This window comes from Neovison vison, chromosome 6 (assembly GCF_020171115.1).
Source record: "Neovison vison isolate M4711 chromosome 6, ASM_NN_V1, whole genome shotgun sequence".
Classification (NCBI taxonomy): domain Eukaryota; kingdom Metazoa; phylum Chordata; class Mammalia; order Carnivora; family Mustelidae; genus Neogale; species Neogale vison.
In genome coordinates this window covers 178,639,314-178,665,544 of record NC_058096.1, presented here as the reverse complement: position 1 = coordinate 178,665,544, position 26,231 = coordinate 178,639,314, and the positions used below count along the sequence as shown (strand labels likewise).

The window sequence follows — 26,231 nt, the reverse complement described above, 5'->3', positions numbered from 1 at the left end:
ATGGGTTTTGTCAGAACAGAAAAAGCTCTCCTGGAAAACAGCTGTCTCGTGGGAGTGACTGCCTGGGTCAGGTTTATGAAAGGAACGACAATTTGATTTGCGGCACTCACCCGTGGGATCCCAGTTGTACCTGCTGCTTCCTCATCGCAGGCAGGAGGCTGAAGTGAAGCAGACAGAAGCTGCTATGCTGATAAAAGCCACTGGCCTGGGCACGGGCTGTGTTTCCAGACAGCCCAGAAGACATCTCTGACTTGACCTTCTGGCCCAACAGAAGATACTACCTGATGGCAGCGAAATGGCTGTACAGGACAATGGAGAGAAATGCAACAAGACTCAAATCACCCATGACTAGGAATTGATGTTTTTACCTGTTTTCCCCCCTTGCTCCGGCTGGTCTGATTATTTTCCAATTTTAAAATGTCCTGGTTTTCTCATCCTTGACCCTGATGGGGAAAGGGTTGTTCTTTTCAGGAAAGTAAAGGAGAAGAAGTCAGTGTGGGAAGAGTAGGAAGGATTTGTAAATCAAAGGAAAATGTTTCAACAGAAAATTATACCCCAAGTGTCTTAGTTCATTTGGGCTGTTAAAATAGAACCACAGACTGTGTGGCTTATAAACAATAAATAAATTATAAATAAAAATTAAATGCATAAATATTATAATTATGATAAATATAAATTATAAATGCATTTCTCACAGTTCTGGTAGTGCAAGATCAGGGTACCATTGTGGTCAAATTCTGATGATGACCCTCTTTGGGGTTGCAGACTGTCTTATTGCTGTGTCCTCACATGGCTAAAGGAGCAAAGGAGATTTCTGGAGCCTCTTTGATAAGGACACTAATTCCATTCATCAGGGTTCTACCTAATCATCTCCCAAAGGCCCAAACATCCAAATCCTACCATATTGAATTATGTCTTAACATATGAATTGTGAGGAGACACAAACATTCAGTCTGTAGCACCACATGTATGCAGAATTGCAAATCACAATTTGGCCCGCCATCTGGCTTCAGGAGGAGCTGTTGGCTTTGCTGTGACCCTCTCAGAAAGAGCCCTCCAGGCATCTCTCCTTGACAGTCCCAGTAGTGATGCCCTTGGACTAAGCTTGCATGTCCCCTCAAAGCTAGCATCTCTGCTCTTGTCCCTGCCGAATTCTCAAGAGATATGTATCGATGAAACTGGTAGATAAGAAATTGCTTTATTCCAATTTTTTTTCTAGCATAAAAAACACAAACACACAAGTTTTGATTATAACACATGGAGGTAGTAATTAAAAGATTGGGCACTGGGTGCATAAAATAGAAAAGAAATAGGAACAACAAATGAGCCACTTAAAAGTGGATTTTAAAAACCAAACTTATAGCCCAGACAGGCAGTGACTCCTTTTAACAAATACCAGCACAATCAGGATGCCGGGCAGAACTTCCAAGCCTGGTAGAGAACTTCACCATGGTTTTTCAAAAATGAATGAAAGTGCTTGGTTGAAATGACTGTGGTCTATCTGAGCTAATTACAGAAAAAAAAAAAAAAGATTAAAAAGGCGAACAATTTCAGGAAAGGTACTGCCTCTGAATATTTTCAGAAATATGTACACCCAGGCAGTATCAGTTCCAATTTCTACCCTTTGGTTGCACAGCCTCTATTTTCCTCCACAGTGCTTTTAAAATGTGACATTTGGTACACATCAAATGAAAACTAGAAATGTGCTGTACAGGTGGTCAGGAAGCCTAACCCCTATTCTGGATCTGTTAAGATTTGGATCTGTGATCTGCTCAGTCCCAGATTTCCTCATCTGTAAAATAAGAAATTTGAGTATCAATTTATGAAATCCTTTCAAGTTTGGTAGTTCCATTGTCAGTAATTTGGACACAATGTTTATTCATGCCCTCATTCATTTGTTCACGTTTTTCATTCATTCAAATGGCGTATTTCATTGAGCCCTATTCCATATACAGCATTGTACTGGTAACTAAGTATAAAGTGGGAAACACTACAAGCAAACCCTCCGTCCTCAGGGAGCTTCCATTCTAGACCATGAGCCGAGTAAGAAAGCAAGATAACTTCAGATTGGATTGAGGCATGATCCCCAGGATAAGGGAAAGGATCGGGCGATCTGTTAGACAGGAATTGAAGTTGGGATGAGTAGGGAAGACCTAGAACAACACGTGGTCAAAAGTCCTGGGTACAGCTCCCAGCTGGGCTACAAATTAAATATGCGACAGTAGCAAAGTCTCTTTCCCTCTGTATACCTATATCCATTTCTTATTGCTGCCAGGAAAAATTGCCACAAATTTAGCAGCTTAAATTAACACAAATAGGTCAGAAATCCAACATGGGTCTAACTGGGCTACAATTAGGTACGGGCAGTGAAGTTTTTCTTTCTGGAGGCTCTAGGGGACATTTTGTGTCTTTGCTCATTCAAACTGTCGGCAAGATTTAGTGCCTTCCGTTTGTTGGACCAAGGTTCCTATTATCTCGCTACCTGTAAGGGAGAGCCAATCACAACTCATTCAGGACTTAAAATTCTTTGGCTAGACGTTCCCTTCCTTCATCCAGCTTCGAAGTCAGAAACCACTGGTGGTGGTCTTCTCCCACTGCTTCTCTCTGATCTACTCTTCTGCCTTTCTTTTGTGTTATTAAGGACCTAAGTGATTAGAATAGGCACATCAGTGTTAACTCAGGATAATCTCCCCTCCACAAGGACCTTAACTTTAACTACATTTGCAAAGTCTCTTTTGCCATATAGGGTAACATTTTATAGGTTCTGAGGATTAGGATATGTACACCTTTGAGGGGCCATGATTTTGCCTAACATAATGCCCCAGTTAACTTACCAGTAGATGAAGGCACTGAACTAAAGCTCTCTCAAATCCAAACTGTCATGACTCCTTTTGCTCCTATGTTTTGCTCCTCTGTTTCTTTTCCATAGTAACTCATTAAAAATTTTGCTCAAAGTCAAAGCAAAATCTCTTGTTTGAACACAGTGCTTATTTCATCCAGGACAAATAGTGGAGAGTGAGTTATGATGTCATGGCTGTAAATACTAGGCAGTCTCAAGGATGGAGTAGGGAGCGTGCTGAGGGTAGACCCCTGGAACTAGTTGCAGAGGCGGCCCTGTGTTACATAGCTGCTTATGATCCTCCTGAATGTGATAAAATTGAATCACTTCTGTCACAGCTACATTTTACCATCAGGCAAGCAAGTCAATGTGATGGATTGTTTAAAGGTACAGCTTCAAGGGAAAGAAATGCAGAGTTTCCCTAGGTATTCCTCTGAGTATGGAGCCCAGGTGAGGTGACCCAGTCTCATGTCTGCTTCCTGAAATGTGAGGCTACCAATAGGCTTCACTGTACCCACGGAAGCATGTGCACACATACCTGGAGGAAGGGATTTCCTACTTGGTCCAGCTATAGTTGGTTTCTTTGCAACTCTGTTCTTAGATAGTGTAAGAATTCCAGCAGTGCAGTAAAGAAATGGATATTTTCTACTATTGTCTTTTTGTCTTTTCAGGGTGAGAGAAAATCACACCAGTGGGGGTAGCAACAATAGGAACTCTGGTATAGAGGCAACCTTACGGGTACTAAAGAATCTGCACGTGCATCTGGACCTTAAGTGGGCTTTCCCAGAAGCAGGGGTGGGTCCTGATAAATGAGGGCTATAATCTCAGTGGTCTTCCTTGGTATTCACAGCTTGCTTTGAGCAGAAATGGCTAGGAAGAGAACCACAGCCTAGAGGTAGACGGGTCAACTGGTCTATTCAGGGATGAAAGCCTAGAGTTTGGGTCCCAAAACACCATTTGAATACAAGTCCCTTGAGAAGCTCAGTCATTTCCCCAAGCTGCTAGGTGAGTTTGACAATTTCAAACACTCTCATTGTATAGCTCTTGCACTCTGTGATTTGGGACTTGTAGCCTCTAGAACTGAATACAAGTTTTGAGTGTATTGAAGAGGATTACTCTCCTGGCAAAGTGATCGATCTTCATTTTTGAGGAGAAAATGGATGACTACTCTACAGGGCAACAAGGAAGACGATGTCTTCAACCAGAGGATTCACTGACTTTTAGTATCTTTTAGTGCCCTCTCAGTAATGGTCAATGGAACACTGCAGCAGTCTACTGAAGACAGGGCCAGAAAAGACTCAGACCCTAGGAGGACAGGTTTGGGCCACGCCACTTGGTAGAGAATCCTATCCATTTTAGGTAGTCACAGAAGATAAAAGTGGTCTTCAGTGGGTGTTGGAAGACGGAAGTTACTGAAACAGGAGTGCTAAAGCCAAGTTTTACATTAATTATTTCTTTCCCTCCCCCTTTAAGTATTAAGAAATGGTGGTGGCTAAAATTTTATATTTTGGGGTGGGAGTCTGTCTACAGTGCTATCATCCCATGATTAAATGAAATATGATAAAATGAAATATATTGTATGGGTACATCAATTTCTCATCAAGAAGAACAAGAATGGATCCTGAAAAGCCAAAGAGGTAGATGGTGCTGGATGTTTTTGTTTACTTCTCCAGATTTCCTCTTCAGCCCTCCCACCCTATTTTGTCTCCTGGGAACTTAACAGTTCTAGACTGCATCAGAGAACTCCTTTACCCCAAGCCTGGGTGTGACCAATGGGAAGCAGCTGCAAAAGATAAGATGGGAGGAGGAAGGTGAGGTTGGGGTTTGTAGTCCTGGGACCCCTGCAGAGTCGATTAAGCACCACAGCTCTGACCACAGAGTTGCCTCTTAATACTATAGTTACATTTTTACAGGTTCTAGTCATTGTTTCACCTTCTTGCCTCTTCAGATCTGACTGAGTATTAGCAGCTCATAGCTCTTGCTAGTGCTGACATGCTTCACCCGACCTTTCTGGTTTTCCTTAATTGCCCAAGTTCTGTAAGTAGTTCTTCCCTCAGATATATTTCAAATACCCTGTCTAAATGTGAAATCTATTTCCTGTGGAGAATCTGAAGGACATAAGCACAGAGTAGGCAAAATATTAAACATTAGATATCATTTTTTCTTCTACCTCTTAAGTTTGAAACATTAAAAGTTCCAGGTGGAAGAGATGTCACTGTCTCAGAAAATGTTGCCAATATTATATTCCCATATGGCAATTCAGTCCGAATTTTGATGAGAGGGTAAAATGAAAATAAATGGATCTTCTCAGAAAAAAATTCTTATTTTGCAAATTATTAAAGAGTATAGAGTTTGGAGACAGATGATTCTGCTTTATGTCTTTTAATAAGATTACTGTGTGACCATAATCAAGTCATTTAACCTCTCAGCATCTTCATATATAAAGTGGGAATTAATAATATCTAAATCATACCACCATTATAGGGTTCAAATAAAATAAAATAAGCACAAGTGCTTTGCAAGCAGTAAACATCTTAAATATTAGTTGCTAATGTTATTATGCTTCACAGTTCTTCAAGCAAGGGTAAATTGAGGGTGTTCATTAATTTTGATTAGCTATCATTGTCTGGAATTGTATATTCATGCCATTGCTGGATTAATGGCTGCTTCCTGCCCCCCAACGTACTGCAAGCTTCCTGAGAACTGGGACTAAGTCTTTTGGATCACTACTGTCTTTGTGGTTTCTTGTCCATGCCTGGCACTTAGTAAGTACTCAAATACTCAAGAATGATTTAAGGACTGAGAGAGAGCCAAAAAACAGGGAGAGAGGACAATGGAAGTTAGGAAGAACGGAGGGAGGATCAGAGCTTGGGAAAAGGGTAAAGTGCAGTACAAATGTTATTCCCTAAACTAAAGCCGGATGTTACTTGTAGCCTAATGCTATACTTCCTAAGAGATAGTTTAAAATGATAACAATGAAAATAGGGCGCCTGGGTGGCTCAATTGGTTAAGCCACGGCCTTTGGCTCAGGTCATGATCCCGGAGTCCTGGATTGAGTCCTGCATCAGGCTCCCAGCTCCATGGGGAGTCTGCTGCTCCCTTTGACCAGAATTCTCCCCTCTCATGCTCTTTCTCTCTCACTCTCTCTCTCTCTCAAATAAATAAATAAAATCTTTTAAAAATTATAACAATGAAAATAACAGCTAATAATTATTGCCTAATAACTACTGTGTATCATGTACTATTAATTTTTAATATTAACTCTTAGAACAGTTGTATGAAAGAGTACTATTATTATTTCCAATTTACAGATGAGGAAACTGAAGTTTGGTTAAGTGTGGTTAAGTAGCTTGCCCAAAGTGACACAGTAAGTAGTGGAAATAAATGAAAGACTCATCTAGACAATCCAACTCAGAGCAAGTACCATACTATTCCACATTCACTTTTATTTTAATTTTTAGTCCAAAAAGTACTAGAAAAAAAGTGCAGTGAAGATAAATTACTGAAGGCAGATTGTGTTACAGCAAAGTAAAAGGAGGTCTACGAATTCCTCCTCCTAGAAAGCATGTCTTACAAAAAGAAAGAGGAAAAAGTACAGTATAAGGACAATAGATAGAAGATACTGCAATATGCTACCAGGCTCCTTTCATATCAATTCTATCAATAAATTATTTTTGCAAATATTCAGTAAAAAACAAAAAACAAACAAACAAAAAAAAACAGGTGTTATTTAAAGACATGGCCGGGAAAAATGACAAATATCATACAACTTCAATTTTTCTCAGGCATGCAAGTTTTAGCTGAATAAACATAAAAGAAATAAATCTGCATGGTGAAATTTGTGGGGGAAAAAATATCCAAGACCTATGTCAGCAATAATAAGAGGCATCTACTGTTCTAATACAGTCAGCTCATTGTAAATGGATACCCAGACAGAGAGAGAAATGCATGTTGGGAAAGCCAAGAACCTCATCGAGTTAGTTCTAAACTGTCAACATTGAGGTAAGGGCAAACTCCGTGGAAAAACAGTTCATAAAAAGACTGCAAGATAAACTGAATAGAGAAACCCTAATAAAGATACACTGTTTGCTTTTGCCCTTCTATCTATGATTAGCAGTAATTCCAGATCTCGGCCTGATTTTCAAATATTAATTATCCTCTGAAAATTCTAGGAAGCAATATTTATGTTGTGATTTGAGAAACCATATCTGCACAGCAAACTGTCAGCACAAACCTCATAAGTAAAAGTTGACAAAGAGATACTTTGGGAAAAATAAGGGGTCATTCCAAAATTAATGCATCATTTCCTAAGTTTAGCAATCTCGGTTTAAGACATGCAGCAAGGAGCACTGGGTGCAGTGCATAAATGATGAATTTTGGAACACTGAAAAGAAATAAAATAAAATGAAACATAAAATAAAATAAGCTATTAAGCCTCTTTAAAAAAAAAAAAAGACATGCAGCAAACTGAAGAATTAGAGATTACAGGAATCTTGAAGATCATCTAATCTAGACATGAAATAATAGTGACCCATGGGCTAGATCTGGTCCAGAGACACATTTGTTTGGCTTGCATTTCATTTTTTTTTAATTGAATTAGTTGCTAACATTTAAAAACTGGAAGACTCTAAAAGTTGGAAAAATCTGGATTTCTTTTGAAAATGTGAAAGATTAGATAGCACTGTGCCCTTATTCCTGAATGGAAACAATCTGCTGGATTGAGAAGGAGTGATCCCTATCAGACCAGGAAGCTTTCTAGATTGATACAGTCCCTCCCAGGACTCATTACCTTGCCTTCATTCTATTTCATTTATTTATATTATTGGCCTGGTCTCTGTGGTCTAACATTTCCATTTTACAAATAAATTAGAGTCTATATTATACAGTTAGATCAATACTGTAGAAATAGGTACCCTGTTAGGACTGGCTCTAGTACCCAAGACTTGTGGAGTCTGAGCTAAAGGCGTTAACACCAGTTTCATTTGCTCTTTACGGTCTTACAAAGACCTATAAACACCCAGAGAATTCAACCTGCTGTGCCCTTAGGACTCTTACTACTTCTTATCTTACACTGCAGTTATTTCTATAGGTTCAATCGGTCCTTAACGCATGTATTCACTTAGTAGTTATTGAACATTGCCTTACAAACCAGGTCCTGCTGATACAGCAATGAACACAATTCACTGTGTTCATTGTGGGGAAGACAGACAAGTCTTAGCTCTTCTACTAACCAGCAAGGCTTTAAAAGACAGGATTTAAACAGGTTTACTTTTGAGATAATGTTCAGTGTGGCAGTATAAATATTTAGGTGTCAATAAAATACAGAATAAATAAAGGAATTTTTTTGTTCATTCATTTTCCACAACAAAGAAAGAAGCCTGGTGGATATTATTTCCTTTAACTAACCAGTTAATTATGACATGAGATTAAGTGTCTTGGACATAGTTTACAAGTGACAGAAAGAGATCCTTTTCTACCTATCCCTTATGAAAACAAACATCTTTCTGTAAAGAGGTTTTTACCAACAAGTCACAACTAAGCATAGCAGTACTCTGGTAAGAACACTACTTCCTGTTAGTATATTTCACTTCTACTCTATCCAATGGATTCTAATTCTTGATCAATTTCTGATTAGCTATGTGTTTTGGATAAATCACTTAATAATTCCCAATTTCTTCATTTCTTAAATACTAGGTTGGACAAGATGAAGTCCAATGCTCTTCATTTGGATAAAATTCTATAATATTTAGGATATAAAGAAATAACTTTCTCTATGTATTAAAGTAATGCTACAGATTTATTCATTTCTTGTTGGATTTATGCTCTTAATAATAGTCTGCCTAGAGCTTATTGTGTGCTAACAGCTTACATAAACTATAGCAAATGTGGCTTCATAATCGGACCGTGATAAATTTAGACAGACTCTCAATGCTGATGCATTTTTAATGGAATAATGATGGTTCCAAGGTGTCGATCCCTGCTTCATAGGATCATCACTGGAATAAAAATATCAGTATCTCATTCTATTGTTTTAACTATCTTTTTTTTTTTTTATTTATTTGAGAGAGAGAGACAGTGAGAGAGAGCACGAGCGAGGAGAAGGTCAGAGAGCGAAGCAGACTCCCCATGGAGCTGGGAGCCTGATGCGGGACTCGATCCCGGGACTCCAGGATCACGCCCTGAGCCTAAGGCAGTCGTCCAACCAACTGAGCCACCCAGGCGTCCCTATTGTTTTAACTATCTTGATTACACTTTGACTTACAATGAAAATGAAAAACCTTAAATTACTAAGTTCTTTTTTAATTAGCTTAGTGTACATTAAAGATCATTTCTTTTCATTTTGGAGGTCTTCAGTGGATATCTTTGAAATGTTGCTGGTTTATAACAATGATGTCTTTATTAAACTGTTCTAGCAGTACATGAAACCAGAGTCCTACTTTACTTTAAAGCTATTTAATATTAATATTTTATATGAAAATCAAGAGTTATATAGGCTCTGGAAGTCTTAGAATAGTATGTTTTATTATGCTCAGTGAAATGTTGATGGGTAGGAAACTTGCTGAAGGTTTTTCAGGATAGCATTTTAGGAGGCTTTTAACCTCCAGGCAATATCTTGGAATAAATCCCACATGTACATATTCCACTCTTATGTCTCATATTCAGTTTTCCTCTTGGTACTTATGGGAAGGGACTATGTAATCCTTAGAACAAAGGAGTAGATGAAATATGATTGTTCTCCAGATGAAAGTCAAGTAATAGATGTCTAGATAAGTATGCGGGCAGTTTCTATGAAAGATATAGCTCATGCTCTCCAAATTAAATATCTTTAAATTAGACCCTCACTTTTAATGCTCCTAATTTGTTCACAGGACTTCTAAACAAAACTGTATTAAATTTTTTTCGGCACCATTTTTTATCCATCACCAATCTTTTTAGTTGTCCTCATATTCCAGCATCTTAATTTGATATCCCTAGTAAATACCTAGTTCCTTTGTCATGTGTGACATTATTCTATGACCCTTGTTGAAAATTAACTTATCTACTTCTGTGAAATTCTGCATTTTGAAACTGGACCCAAGGAATTTCACTCAAAACAAATCTGTCCTTTATTCATGAATTGTTCCAGTCCCACTACCACTGCCCTACTTACAATTAGGTAACAACCAAACATACAGATTAACTGTCCTGGCAGTATTATAACTCACCTTTATTCTTCAGCTCACACTGAACCAGAAACAAAGACTTAAATAATTAGCTGGCAGAAATTGGAGACAGAAAAATTTGCTGAGTTGGCTCTTCTGTAAAAACCCACAACACTGGGCTAGAAAGGGGCAGGAGGGATTATAAATATAACTTTGACTGTAGGAGTGGAGAAACTGGAGTATTTCAAGTGTGAGGGAGGAAAAAGAACCCCACCTGGAGAAAAAAAAAGTGTATTGGGAACTGAGGAAGTGATGACCTCCAGGATCCACCTTATTGATCATTGACTGTCCAAAGTCCCCAACTTCCCCTACATCCCAAGATCCATATCTGTTATCCCTAGAGAGTGGGGAATTGGTGAGGAAATGGATTCATGACCCAAGATGGGAGAGGACAGAACCCAATAGTCATGACTCCTTGAACTAGAGTGGTGCTAAGCATAGCAACATCATTTCATATGCTGTTTCCCTAAATGGCCTTCCCCTTTTCCACCTTTGAGCTTTTGCTCCTGTGTCATACACTTTAATCTTCCCTCCAAAGACTAGGGTGATCACACATCCATTTCCCAGGACACTCCCAATTTATTCCTATTGGATCGGTGTAATTATTAATAGGCTCCTTTTTCACTCTGCTCTCTTTCCTGTTGTCCAAGGATGAACAATAAATTATCACCTCAACAGTCCATTTTCATGTTTTTTTAAAGAGAACTGTTTTTTTAAAAGATTTTATTTATTTATTTGACAGAGAGATCACAAGTAGGCAGTGAGGCAGGCAGAGAGAGAAGGGGAAGCAGGCTTTCCACTGAGCAGGGAGCCCAATGCGGGGCTCAGTCCCACGACCCTGAGATCATGACCTGAGCCAAAGGCAGAGGCTTTAACCCATTGAGCCACCCAGGCACTCCCATTTTCACTTTTAAAACTGTCTGCATTATTCAATGTAAAGTTTAATTACTACCTTTTACAACGAGTCTTCCCTAACTTCACAAGTTACTATTTCTCTCTTTTCTATGACTTCATTGCTATTTGAAGGGAAATGATAATATTCTGCCTTTATAAAATAGTAACTTGTGAGTATATACTTTCTCTTTCTAGGCTTGTAGGGGCAGGACCTCATTCTTCTTTGTAATGTCATCCAAGGTGATTTGTATGTAGATAGTTAATATATATTTGTCAAGTTGGCTTAATATCATACGTAATTTGAAATATCATAATTTTTGAATGTGAAAATTCAGGAACACATTTTCTGTAAAATTAATACTAGAATTAAATTACACGTGCAAAACACTTAGCATATTGTCCCACATGTAGTAAGTTTCATACTTGACAGCCATTTTTTGGCCATAATGCTATATATCATATAATTAATATATAAATATATAATAACATATAAACCATATAAAATATATAATAATTTCCATATCATAATATATAACTGTAATAAAACCTTATTAATAAATGTTATTATAGTTATTATAAACTATTATAATAATGATTTTTTAATATTACTTACTTATGAGTTAGTTTTTCCTCTGCATTGCCATGGCCCTTTGTCCATTCATATATTACATTTTTCTTATATTATTCAGATAAACATCACAGCTCAAATACAAGAAACACAGGACAAAGATAATGCTTTGTAACAATTATAGCATAATGCCTGCTTTACAATATAGTTGAACAATATAAGACATAAGGAATTAGGTTATTGTTGTGTATGCAGAATTGAATTTACTTTTGCAAATCAATAAGGTATTTGTACCCAGAATATGTAAAGAGCTCTCATAACTCAAACATAAAAAGTTAAGTAATATAACTTAAAAATGAGCAAAAGGTGATGTCCACAATAGCCAAAATATGGAAAGAGCCCAGATTTTCATCGTCAGATGAATGGAGAAAGAAGACGTGGTGTACTATCTGCAGTGGAATACTATTCAGTCATCAAAAAGAATGAAATTTTGCCATTTACAATGATGTGGCTGGAACGAGGGTATAGGCTAAGCGAAATAAGTCAGCGAAAGACATATATCATATGATTTCACTTGTATGTGTAATTTAAGAAACAAAACAGATGCACACAGGGGAAGGGAAAGAAAAATAAAGTAAGATGAAATCAGAGAGGGAGACAAAACATAAGAGACTCTTACCTACAGGAAGCAAACTGAGGGTTGCTGGAGGGGAGATGGGTGGGGGGATGATGGGGTAGCTGGGTGATGGGCATTAAGGAGGCCACATGATGTGATGAGCACTGGGTGTTACATGAAACCGATGAATCACTAAACTCTACCTCTGAAACTAAGAATACACTATATATTGATTAATTTTAAATTTTAAAAAATGGGCAAAAGGATTAAATATACATTTCTCCAAAAAAGATATATGAATGGTCAGTAATCAGTGAAAAGATGTTCAACATCATTAGTAATTTGGGAAATGAAAATCAAAACCATAGTAATATATCAGTTCACATCCACTAGGATGGCTAAAATAAAAAAGACAATAACAAATGTTTGTGAAGGTAGAGAGAAACTGAAATTTGCACATGTTGCTGGTGGGATATAAAGTGGTGGAGCTGCTTTGGAAACAATTTGGCCATTCCTTAAACAAACATAGAGTTAACACATAAATTAGCGTTCTACTACTAGGTACATGCCCAAGAGAAAAGCAAAACTGTATCTCCACAAAGACTTGTATACAAATATTCATGAAGGCAGTATTCACAATAGCCAGAAAGTGGAAACAACCCCAAATATCCATCAACTGGTAAAAAGAGAATCAAAATGTGATGTGTGTATGTGTGTGTGTGTGTGTATCCCTATGTAATGGAATATATAAATCCATTTTTTAATATCCATATAATGGAATATTATTAGTAGTAAAAAGGAAGTTAGTATTGATATATGCTACAACAGAAATGAACTTCAAAGACACTATCCTTTGTCAAAAAAAACAGGCACAAAAAGAAATCCCATTATTATATTATTCCATATTTATGAAATGTTCAGGGAAGGCAAACATATAGTGACAGAAAGTAGAATAGTGATTGCTTAGGGTTTGGTTAGGAGTGGGGAGTGACTGTAAATGGGCATAAGGTGATAGAAATATTCTAAAACTCGACTGTGGTGATGATTGTATAACTTCAAATATACTAAAATTCATTGAGTTGTATATTTAAAATGGGTGAATTTAATGGTATGTAAATTATACTTCAGTGAAGCTGGTTAAGAGAAATTGAATTGAGAACCTACTGAATTACAAAATAGCAAGGCAGAAAACCTAGATGCATCTCAGACTTGCCGATCACCCTCTGCCTCAGTTTCCCAGTCCAAGAGTGTTCTGCTTCCCTTTAATTAGGAAGAAATGCTAGAGAGTTGTGGCAGATATAATATACCTTTGATGATTAAAAAAAGAAAGGGGAAATGTGGTGTGAACTGAAGAGAAATAAGGAGCCCTGGCTTCCATTATTGTCTTTGCCAGTTGATAACAGGCTATGTAAGGAAAGACAAATTACCCCCTCACAGGTGTTCAATTCTCTCATTTTTAAAATGAAAGCCTAGCACACCTGGTTTGCTATGTTTGCCCATCCAAATGCTGCACAAGGGGCTGACCCAGGTAGCCACAGCTGATAGGAAGAAGGGTAGACAGACAACTGAGCCTGAGCCAGTAAGACTCTCCATGAGATTTTGGCTTTGGGACTCTAAGCCAGTAACTACGTAAAATTAGGAAAAGTCATGTCTACTCTTGTCCTTAGTCCAGTGTTTTGGACCCTTGATAATCTGAGGAATGTCAGAGGAAAATAATCCATAGCAAAGAAGAATAAAATGAAACCTATCTGAAGCAGAGACAATTTTGACAGATGATGGCAAAGGCAGACCTAGTTTCTGCCAGATTTCTGGTCCTTATAAAGTCAAGCAATGCTCTGTGTCCTTTTCTTGGATTCCATAAAACCTGTTCAAATCCTTGTATAATATCCAATTTTCTCGTTCTAACGTGAGTGGACTCTATTCCTTGCAATCCAAAGAATTCTGTCTAGAGAAGCAGTCATTGCACTGATGTCTACAGTATTTCCCAGTTCTTACACCTTTCTTTAGACTTGATGCTACCATCCAGCTTGCTTTTGGCACCCAAGCCCAGAAATGAGAGAATGACTTCCTCATAGACAAGTTATTAATTTCTCCCCTTAAAAGCCACTTTTCCTCAAAGAAATGACCTTTGAATTGACCAAACCAAAATATGCAAGGCTAAAACTTACATTAGTATGTGTCAAGATTAAAGTACTTACAGATGAGTTAATTTAAAAAACATTACATTCTTAAAATTTTTGGTTAATTGCAGCACTGAAATAGCAGTGTTTCTAACCTTCAAGTCATGAAAACAATATTATTCATTACCATGAACAAAAGTGAATCCCTAAATGAGAACTGGAGAGGATTTCTTCTACTATGCCAAATAAATATTTGGGAAAAATTATTGGGTGAGCCTAATATAATTGTGAGGCCATCCCACCTCATTTCAATCCCCATATTTTAGTGTAAGTATGATTTAAAAATTAAGGCACCCAAGGTAAAGTGTGTGATTCCATGGTCTAAAATTGTTAGCGAAAACATCCTCAGCAATTACTCCTTTAAAAGCCACTCCTTCCATCTCAGCCACCTCTGTTCTCTTGCTCTTTGTAGTTTCTAATCTTTAAAATTGCATAATAGCTCCCAAGAGGGGAGGTCAAACTTTAATGATTAAAATCCAACTCTACCATTCTGCTTCACTCCTACTTCATAAAAAAGGATTTCTTCAACAGCAGGCAAATGCAAATCACCTCATTATCCCATTTTACTGGGCCTCAGTGATTTTATGTGGCTTCCAAAGAAGGAGCTAATGTATCCCATAAATAAAACAATCAAAGTTTAAAGCCTCCAGTCTGTTTTCTCACCAGATCACCTACTCCGACTTTACGGCCAGACTGGAAATAGGAAGTCAGACATTTTAACTAATCGCACAGAACCCATGAAATTATCCTGTTGAGTCATGAGAATTTAGAACCACCCCAGGTCTTTGTTGGGTATCACAGAAAAATATTTAGAACACAGTGCACTGGACTTAAATTTTGATATCAGTTATCTATCTAGCAGAAGTGCATTTATGCTCTGAAGCAGTGTTTCTCAACCAGTGGTGATAGGCTCCCTCAGAGGCATCTGGCAATGCCTGGGGCAACTTGAAGGGGAAAGGCTACAATTGTTATCTGCTGGATAGAGAAGAGGGATGCTGCTGAATATCTTATGCTTGAATTTTGGTTCCGATGTCAAGGCTGATGATGCCACATTCACGTGTGCGCATGGGTACACACACACACATGGGTACACACACACACACACACACACACACCAAGAGAGTCTGAAAAGGTTTATTACTCACATGATGAAATTTCTTGGAGAATGCAGGACAGGTGCCCAAGCCATTCTGAAAATGGTTTGGGTTTTTATTATAGTTTGGAGGTTAAGTGAGGGTGAGGACTCTCATCCTTAGGTTTGCTGTGTTTGAACTTCCCTGCTGGGACCAAGGGAAGGAACATCCTAGTTCTCTTCTCTTCGGGCTTGTTCAGAGGAGGGAGGAAAGAACAATGAGGAATGGTGGGACTTGAAAGTGCTCAGGGGTCCACCATCAAAAATGGAGTCAGACTGTTTATTACACCCTGCAGTACAGGGGGTAATAAATGGCCCCCACAACAAAGTTTTTCCAGGTTTAAATTTCAATAATGCTGGGGTTGAGAGTCCCTGTGCTGCATGTGGGGTAGTCTGATTCAGGCAGTATGTAGGTAGTGGCCTTGTAGATGCTGTGGACCCATCAGATGCCCAGCAGCCAGGCACTCATTCATCCCTCAGCATATGGCCCCCCTCAGATGGCCCTCTGCCAGATGGCCCCCCTCAGCAGCCAGGCACTCACTCCCCCAGCTGTGCAGGCTGCTGATTGCTCAGAGCAGAGTCTCTGTGCTGAACTGCCCTCAGCCAGTGAAGAGAAAAATGTCATTCAAAGAATTGCCTTCCCCTTTCCTGGGAGCAGCCCACAACCAGTATCTGGCTGGGTGGCTGGAGAGGGTACAAAGGCCCCGCCTCCTTCCTCAATTTAAGCCAACTCTGTGGGGCCAGCTAAACTCCAGAGCTCCCCATAGGAATCAATTGAAATCTCTGTGGTAATTGCATCTCTGTTCAGCTTCTTCTGCCCAATTCTGCCTCCCTCTCGTTGTCACGTATGTTGTCCCTATTCTGCAATTCCCAATAAACCCAACGCACACCAATCTCCATCTGAAAACATGTTTCCCCAGTAACCTGACCTTTTCTTAACCAGACCTAGAATGACAAATAAAATTCACATTGAGACCAGGACCATATATGCATATATATGTTCTCTCTATATGAATAAAATTAATTTTTGCAAATTCATACTAACCATTATCGGGATATACCCTGATGTTTCCTATTCTGCTCTATTTTATTGTTTCTTAATGCTGTCCCTGACCCAATATGTGAATCTCACAACCTGTTAATCAGACTTGATTCACAAACTGAAAAGCATTTATTGAGATGTACAACCAGATTAACTCTTTTGGCAGACAGTACTTTTTAAGATGTAACCAATTGTTGTTGTTGTTTTTCCCTGACTCAATTTGTTAGGTCAGTTTGGATCCAAAGACCTAATTAGTTCTATGTGTGTAGCCACAGAGTAAAAATCTCAACCATAGTCCTCTTAAAGAATGGGCCTGATTACTTTCAATCATGTTTGATAAATCCAACTAAGGCTAACAGACTGTAAACCCTTGCCAAAGCCTACTAACATTTAGTCCTGTCATTATTGCTTCCTAAGAACCAACTAGCTGCAAAGCTGAGTTGACTTACTTCAGGAAGTCAAACATTACAAACCTGACTTATATAGTTTTCTTAAGTGATTGCCACTTTCTTCTCTGAAAGAGAGCAAAGAAAAACTTTGATGAGGTTCTAACAAATGAAGTTTTACTAGATAGTTTCCAATATACAAGAAGAGTGACAGAAAGGATGAGAAGGTGATGTGGGTGCCTCTTGGCTTACAAACACCATTTGCAAAGGCAGACAGAAGCTGCCCCTCGTGAGGATATAGCGCTCCTGGGAGGCAGATTCATGAGAACGGTGGAAAAAAGTCATGGCCAAATCTCCAGAAAAGGACAGTGATGAAAGAAAACTCAGAAACTCGTGCCCTCCTTTTCCAGGGAGAAACTGAGGCCCAGGTCAAGTAGGTGATTTACTTAAGGACACATTATCTGATTAAGAAGAACCTAGAAATCCTCTGCTACCTTCTCCTGACACACTTTCTGCTACATCATGGGACTTACAGCAATGAAATTTCCTTTTTACCAGAAAGAGCTTGTTCTTTACGATTTCCCATGAGATTCATTCAAAATAAGCTCAAAGGAGCAGGTGGGGTTGTTTTCCATTCAAAATATACCTACCACAGGGTTTGCTGGCAACATTAATAAGACTTCGACACTCCTAGAATCACCTCTAATAGAGGCCGAAGTTTACTCTATATTGCTTTTCTTTTGATAAAACAGCAATTCCAAAATCTATTCTCTCTTTTGGAAATCCAGAAAAAAAAAAACTGCTAAAACTTGCTGTTCTTCATTTTTTGAAACATTAACTGAGTCCTTGGCAGTAAAAAGAATTTAGCAAGATTTTGGCATAATGTCTTCGGGAAATTATGCCTTATTTGCTCATTTTGCAGGTGTCTGAGCTAGTGTAGACTTCAAGTCAAGATCTTAAGGAAGTTCTTATTCTCAATGAGCCTTATTTTAGAATTGCCCTTTCCAAATTCCTATCTGATGCTTTAACAGGCTTTGTAAGGAAATCCCTTTATCTCTTTTGGATTTCTGGAAATCCTGCTGGTTGGACTCAGAAAAGCAAATAATTTTGGCTAAGTAAATTTCAGATCTTTAGCACATACTAATGTGAATGTTTGTATTAGAGCACGTGTAAATATTTTATGAAAAGGATGCTTGCCTAAAATAAACATTTCAAAATGATCAAACGAAACTTTTATTTAGAAAGTACCTTTCTCCAAGGAGTTCAGAAATGCTTTATAAACACTTGCTTGATCTTAAATCAAGATTTTTTTTTTTTTTTTAGCTTGAAACTATCAAAATATATCCCTTCTGTTGTGTCTTGTGTTTGAGTAGAGTTTTTATTCGGGAGAAAATGTGCACGATTTCACTCAAAGATCCCAGAAACAGTCTGGAAACTAGTCTGGAAATCTAGAAGCCTGGCCTTTAGTCCTCTTTGTGCTGTTAAGCAGCTAGGTGATCTTGAGCACGTCAGTGTGCCACTCCTTGTCCCAAAACCAGAGGTTGGCCTGAAACCTCTGGAAGAAAACTTTCTATTCTGAGTGGTAGAGTCGCCTAACTTCGAAGGTCTGAGGGCATTTCGAGAGATATCAGCCTTTTGAATCTTTTTGTTTGTAGTTAATTATACAAAGGAGCTATGCAATTTATTTGATAAAGATAAACCCCATTCAAAACAAAGTCCAGTTTCCCTTTCTCTTTTTTATATGTTTAAGTTTCCATCCAAAATTCTAGTTGACATGAGGAGTCCGAAGACTGCGGGATTAAGAGAAAAAAGTGGATTAAGAGAAAAAACCCTACCTCCTCCACTAATATATTGTGGAGCATTGGTGAAATTATCCCCTTTCTCTGACTCTGCTTGTCTTCATCTGTAAAATGGGAATAAAAACATCCACACAAGAAAGCTGTCAGGAGCATTAAAGGAGATAAAGTATGTAAGACTTCTGCCACACAGTAAGCCCTCAATAGATAGTAAAGGAGTCTTAGGATATTTAACATTGACACAATTATCCAGCTTCTAAGAGAACTGGAAATAATCAATTATTTCCAGAGTGAGTTTAGGGGGGAAAGGAGAGTGATTAGAAAAGATGTTGAAAGTAATAATGTTTATTTTGAGAAGAAAAGGGATAAACTGAGAGAAACTTCTAGAAATAAGATGGCTTCATAAATAAGAAAGATGTATTGTGTGGATCAGACTAATGCAAGTTATAATAGAATGATCTGAGCTTTGAAAGGATCCTACATGATTAGAGAATGAAATTATGGATCTTCCATAAATTCTAAGTAAATCCGCAAGGCAATGAATGTTGACATTTTATGAAATGACAGAAAGCTCCATGTGCTCCAGAGAATGACTGAGATTTTAAGTAACAGTTTAAAAAAAAAAAAAAAAACTGCTGGAAAAATGTAATGTCAAATCTCATTGTCACTAAAAATGGAACTGGAACTATAAATGGTCTTTTTTAACATCATAATTATTAATGCACAGTCTTGGAGATGATACAAATCTCTCATTCATGTATTTGATAGTCAAAGGCCACCAACCATATGCCAAACTCCATGGTGGGCACAAAGGAAAAAAACTATAGGTAAGAGTTCCTGTTCTCTATAATTCTAGAATCATCTATTACATACTCCCAGAAGAGATAAAAAAAAAAAAGCCCTGTACAACTATTTTGTTCCATTGACTGAGTGCCTATGAAGTGCTGGGATACTGTGCTAAGTGTTTTCCGCATTACATCATTCACCCTGACAGATGCACTTCTGCCTGTGCTGGAAAATGACAAGGTACTCTCCAACCCAAGGCCACAATCTCCACTTGTGAACAGATGCTATAACTGAAATCTGCATCCTTATAACTTCTGCTTAATCCCCCCTGGAGCCACATAGGATCAGGCTAATTCTTTTTCGCATGTCAGCTGTTCAACAGATGTCTGCTAGCAAGGAGCCCCATATAATCTCCAGATTAATTATCCCCTTTCCAGAAACTCCATCATGTTTAACTCCTGTTTGTGACTATATCCCTCGTACCTAGAACAGTGTCTGGCACATAAGAGGAAATCAGAAACATTTTTGCTGAATATAAAATCTAGTCACATACTCTACATGTCCTATAGTTTTGTTGATATCTAACGCAGAAGATAAAAATCAGAATCGAATGGGGTGCCTGGGTGGCTCAGTGGGTTAAGCCGCTGCCTTCGGCTCAGGTCATGATCTCAGGGTCCTGGGATCGAGTCCTGCATCGGGCTCTCTGCTTGGCGGGGAGCCTGCTTCCCCTTCTCTCTCTGCCTGCCTCTCTGCCTACTTGTGATTTCTCTCTGTCAAATGAATAAATAAAATCTTTATTAAAAAAAATCAGAATCAAATGCACTCTTTCAGGTATAGTTTTACTAGAGCAAAGTACATCGAGTTGATTCCCAAACCCTTGAATACAAGCCAATGAAACGTTCTCTTTTCTGGCAAAGATGTCACCCATTCATTTTGAGCATGAAATTAACTCAGAGCCCCTGGTCTTGCTCACAGAACCATTTTTTTTAGGAAGGCCTTGCCAGCCCCTCAGATGTGCAGATTTTTTAAAATTCTAAACACAGGTCTTTACATTTATCCTTGCATATTTATACCTTATTTAATCAGGCCCAATTTGTCTACCTGACTGGTTTTCTTTAAATCTTCCATATGATTTTTAGTAAAATTTCTACCCTCTTCTATTTTCAGGCATCCCACAAACCTCATCAGTAAACTTTCTATATGTTATATAAATTATTAAAATTTTGAACAAAGCAAAGCCTCATAGAATGCCAGCAGCAACCTGGCTCAAAGTCGATCTGATAATACCATTCAACTCTTGAATCCCTATAAATCACTACAATATGGCAGACATTTTTCTCAAGGATATTATGTAAAATCAATTGCTTTACTCAAATTTAGTTAATCCCAGAGAGCCCAACTCACACTATCGCAATCTTGCCTTAAAGCTAAGTATCCTAGGGAGCATAATGTATTTCAGTTCATCTAATCTATTGTTTATTGCATAAATTTTATACTCTGAATCCTTCAGAACTTCAAATTTTGAAACTCATTTCAGGTTCTTGCAACTCAAAAGCTTTAGTTTTTGGTACTCAAGAGTAATTTCTGTTTTTCTGCTGTATTTCTCCTTTATCTGGGGAAATTAATACTTAAGATTCAATGAGACAGGAACAATTTGTTTGAGAATATGGACAATGAAAGGGTGTATGTAAATGGAACTCCAGTTAAAAACCTCAAAATACTTGCCAAGTATTATCTTACTCTATAAGCTTAGGAACCAGGCTCCCTCACAGCTGGTCAACTTTTCTTCCTGATGCAAGAATCTCAATCCACAGGCTAAATGTACACTAAGACTTTCTATCTAGCTACATAGTAGAGTAATTGAGTTATCACAGGAGGCGCATTTCTTGGTATCACACCCTGGTTGAAGATTAAGATGAAGATCAAAGCATTATATGACTAAACTTTTCAGGAACTTACTTTGCAAGAATGAAGATTATAGGTCTTTACAATGAGAATAATACTTAATTTTTTGAAAATAATAATTACTTTTATTATTTTGCCTTTAGAACTGTTGAGAAATCTAGATTTTTGAAATACGGGTCTCTTTCATTGTTTAGGCTTTACCATCTGTTAGTATAGAACAAGCTATTTTTCTTGGGGAAAAACCAAACTTCTATGACATATGTTTGCTTTAGAAGACAGTTTGTTTGAGTTGTTGAAATAAATCACGACGTCCTATTTTCTATTTTTTGTCCTTTCACAATGATTCCCACAGTTCCTTCTAAGATTTTTTTTTTAATATTTAAAGGGAAAATATCTGTTTAACAGACAATTGAAATTCTACTACGCACATTCACCAAAGGAAATGTAAAGGTCCTACTCTTGAGGAGCTTAAATATAATAAGGAGCAATGTTAAGGTTAATCAATATTGATACAATAAATATCTACCATAACATTCTTTAATAGTTAATTTTTAAAAAATTAGATTATATAGCTGTAATGCTAGCCTTTTCTTTTTGGATCTTATATAAAAATAATGAATTTCTGGCTATTTTTTAGTGTTGATTGAAAAGTCCCATGTCAACACTCATGTTCTTCCTAAAAGGTCTTTTATGACTAGATCCTTAGCTGTAGTAAGACCATCAAGTTTTTCCATATTTGACTCATCGTATACTTTAATGAAAAATGGAGTTCCCCAAAACTCAATAATATGTGATTATTAGACTGATTTGTTAAAAATAATATCTCATGATAGCAATGTTCCTCATATAAATTATTTGAAAACCCTCTTGTTAGCTTAGTCTTTTCATTGTTCTTATGAATATAATAATATCACTTACTTTGGTGTAAAGCAACACTGATAAATAGGAAATTATTACATTGTTAACCATAAATATCATTAAAATGTATTTCTGGTCAATCAGTTAATCTTTATTATAGTTCATGTTGTTTTCTTTCAGTCCTTTCTAGTACTTTTGCTGGAAGCAAAGTGACCTAGTCATAATTCTGCAGTCTTCGTGTTTTTTCACTGTGAAGCAACTGAATGTGCATGCTTCGAAGGGAAAAAAATTAAATGATGGAGGAAGAACTCACTGATGATAAATGTCTTACCAATTCCAGATGAAAATTGGAATAAATTATTGTTTTAATAATATTACTCAAGAACTGCTAGGTTTCTGAGAATATTAACAAAATGACATACAATCACCAGAGTGAGTTCTTCCTCTACTTGAAAATATTTAGTCCCTTGGCGATAAACTAATTTGAATTTTTCTCAGAGTCTCATACATTTTTTAAAAATATGTTTAAGTAAGACATTAAAAAGAGAGCCTTCAATTTATTAACATTTGTCCTATCACTCCCCCTTACTATCATCATTTATAGATAAAAGACTCACTTTCAATATAGGCTTAATATTTATTGAATGCCATGGAGACCAGATTTTTATCCTGGTTTAGGCAAAAGGAAATAAAACAATTAGAAATGTATAATATATTCTCTCTTATCTGCTTCAATAAAAGGGAAGGGGTATTCTGGTTAATCCACTAAGAAAGGTAATATTAAGATAACTGCAGAATCATAGTAGATTATTCCCAAAGGACTACAATGGCTGGTTTTGGACATACTTTAAGATATTATAGGGCCTTAGAAATATTATTATGTCACTGGAATGTAGATAAACTCATTCATTCACACACAAATATTGACTGAGTGCTTATGGAGTATCAGGCTTTATCTTAGGATACAAAGACAGGTAAGACATAATGCCTTCTATAAAGAAACTTAGTTGGGGAGGAGGAGACAGATATATAAATATTTACATCTAGCAATATGTAAAATATGGTGGCTTAATTTGGATTTCCCCAGAAGCAGACTCCATTACAAAAACATGGGTACATGCAATTTATTTGGAGGGTGATCCCAGAATCATAAATGAGCAGGTTATTATGTGAGCAACTGAAGCTCACCTCCACAAGACCTTGACTGGAACCATGTACACCATACCTCAGAACTGATCTGCTAAGGGATGGGTGAGCTGCATCTTCCTTCCTGTTCTTCCTCACTGGTCTGGATCCAATAGGCTATCAGCTAGGAAACACCTTTAGGAAGAAAAGCAGAGTGGAGTGCCTGGGTTGCTCAGTCGTTAAGGGTCTGCCTTCCGCTCAGGTCATGACCCCAGGGTCGGGATCAAGCCCTGCATGGGGCTCCCTGCTGAGAGAAGCCTGCTTCTCACTCTCCCACTCCCCCTGCCTGTGTTCCCTCTCTCGCTGTGTCTCTCTTTATCAAATAACTAAATAATTCTTTTTAAAAAATGAGAGAGAGAGAGAGAGAGAGAAGCAGTGAGATGCAGTCTCTTGAGGTATGAAGCCTTTGGCATGCAGGGGTAACTGCCCACCACAGCTGCAGGTAGACATTGAAGTAGCCATGAAGACATGAGGTGCATTATCAACAGCCCCTACTACAGATGATATTATAGAAGTCTGTTATTGCAGAAGGGAACCCAGAAGAGGAAAAAAAATCAGTTCTGCCTAGTAAGTCAGGGAAGACTTCAGAGGACAACAGATGCTTGACTAAGTGTTCTCTTGGCAAGTGTAAGGAAATGATGTAGAGGGCTGCTACTTAATTACAAATAGTGGGATACCAGATTACAGGGACATCAGTGAGCAGGGAGACCTACTTATGCATTAACTGTGATAAAATCCATTGCATATATATATATGCTTTTGCTTAGGTAGATACAGGTTCCAATGGGACCAGTTGTCAAAGCCAATGTAAATGTTTCAAGCTATTAACCATACAATGGACACTTTCATTCAAGAACTAAGGAAACAATTGCTTTATTCTCAATCATGGCTTTGACAAAAGATGTGAACATGACATTGGGAAGCTGGACACAGACAGATTGGAGGTTGACTGCTTGCAGTTCTTCAGGCAATGGGACTTCAGGAGAGAAACTAAGTTTTAGGACAATAGGAGGGCAGGGTGAGTCATTGGTCTTATAGAATATGGAGCTGGATCAGGTTTCAGGACAGCCCTTAGGATGTAGAGTAGGAAGAATAGACCAGAAATACAGTTCTTGAAATTGTGGCCCAAATAGGGATAGAAAAACAGAGCAGGATCCTACTGACTAGGACTGAGGCTCCAATTCAAAACAAGAGTAGTAGCAAGAGGAGGTGAGTGGGGGGATGGGTTAAATATGTGATGGGGTACACTTGTTATGATGAGCACCAGGTGTTGTTTGTAAGTGATGAATCAATAAATTGTACACCTGAAATTATTATTACACTGCATGTTAACTAACTGTAATTTAAATAAAAACAAGAAAGAAAGAGAAAGATCGAAAGAGAGAAGGAAGGAAGGAAAAAAAGAAAGAAAGAGAGAAAGTAACCATGAGAATGACACATCCAAAGCCAGAATAAAATTACTATTTATTCATTTCCTCATAGACTGTGTCAGTACCTTGGAAATATTTGTGACCATAAGAATCATTTGGCAGGGCGCCTGGGGGCTTAGCTGCTTAAGCGACTGCCTCCAGCTCAGGTCATGATCCTGGAGACCAGAGATCGAGTCCAGCATCATCAGGCTCCTGCTCAGCGGGGAGCCTACTTCTCCCTCTGACCCTCCCCCTTCTCATGCTCTCTTTCTCTCTTACTCTCTCTCTCTCTCAAGGAAAAAAAGAAAGTCATTTGGCAGACTTGTTTTAAATGGGCAGATACCCTGAGTTCTATCTAACCTCACTCTGCCCACATATCACACTTCCATAGATCTAGAGTGAAGTCTGGGAATCAACATTTTTAACAAGGGTCCCATGTGACCAGGACACAGGTGGTCAGTGCAATATGTGATAAGAAACATGGAATTAGGTAAGGTTGCTTTCAGGGTCTGGCACACAGGCACACAGAGCAGAAGTAGCCCCAACAATATATAAGGTAGGGTGATCAGTTCATCCTTATACAGATCCTCTTCAGCTATGATGGGGTTATGTCCTGATAAACCCATCATAAGTTGAAAATATCATTGTTGAAAATGCATTTAATACACCTAAACTAAGCTTAGCCTAGGCTACCTTAAACATGGTTAGAACACTTCCATCAGCCTACAGTTACGCAAAATCACGTAACACTAATGTATTTTATAATGAAGTATTGAATATTTCATGTCATTTATTGAACACTGTACTGAAAAGGAAAGCTAGACTGGTTACACAGGTACAGAATGGTTATACGGGTATCAGTCCCTTACCTTCATGATCACATGGCTGACGGGACTGTGGCTCACTGTAGCTGCTCAGCATCACAGAAGAGGATCATATCACATATCACTAGCCAGCAAAAAGACCAAATTCCAACTATGGTTTCTACTGACTCCATATCACCTTTGCACCATCATAAAGTCTTAAGATCATAAGTTGAACCATTTTAAGTCAGGGATCACCCTGCCAAGAACCTCCCCAGTTTAAGCATAAAAATTCCCAGGTCTCAGGAAACATTCTATGCCAGTGTTGGGACAGTAGGTCACCCTAGCATAACGAGAGCTTCCATTGTGCCAGCTAGCTCACTGAAGATAGGCATTGTTACCTCAGTTCTCAGCAGCCCTGCAGATTCCACATTGAGCTAACATTTTTATTCCCGTGCACCATTCGTGTTACTCCTGTCCTGAGTCAAATTTGTGATACTAACTCAGGTAAGATCTGATGCTTAACAGCTCATAAGGTGCTAGACTGAAGGTCCTGCTCCCAGAGGTCATATATCTATCCCTAACTCCCTCACCTTCTTGCCTGGAAATGGAGGAACTCCAGAAAACAAA

The 26,231-nt window shown here is 38.1% G+C and overlaps 1 long non-coding RNA gene across 1 annotated transcript in view; it reads right to left on the bottom strand.

The window, feature by feature from the left end:
- Positions 1 to 206: 206 nt before the first annotated feature.
- LOC122910628 overlaps positions 207 to 26,231 on the bottom strand; it is a 117,604-nt gene continuing 91,579 nt past the window's right edge. Inside the window, exon 4 of the long non-coding RNA XR_006385256.1 lies at positions 207 to 299. This is a non-coding gene — a long non-coding RNA (uncharacterized LOC122910628). The remainder of the gene's footprint in view (positions 300 to 26,231) is intronic.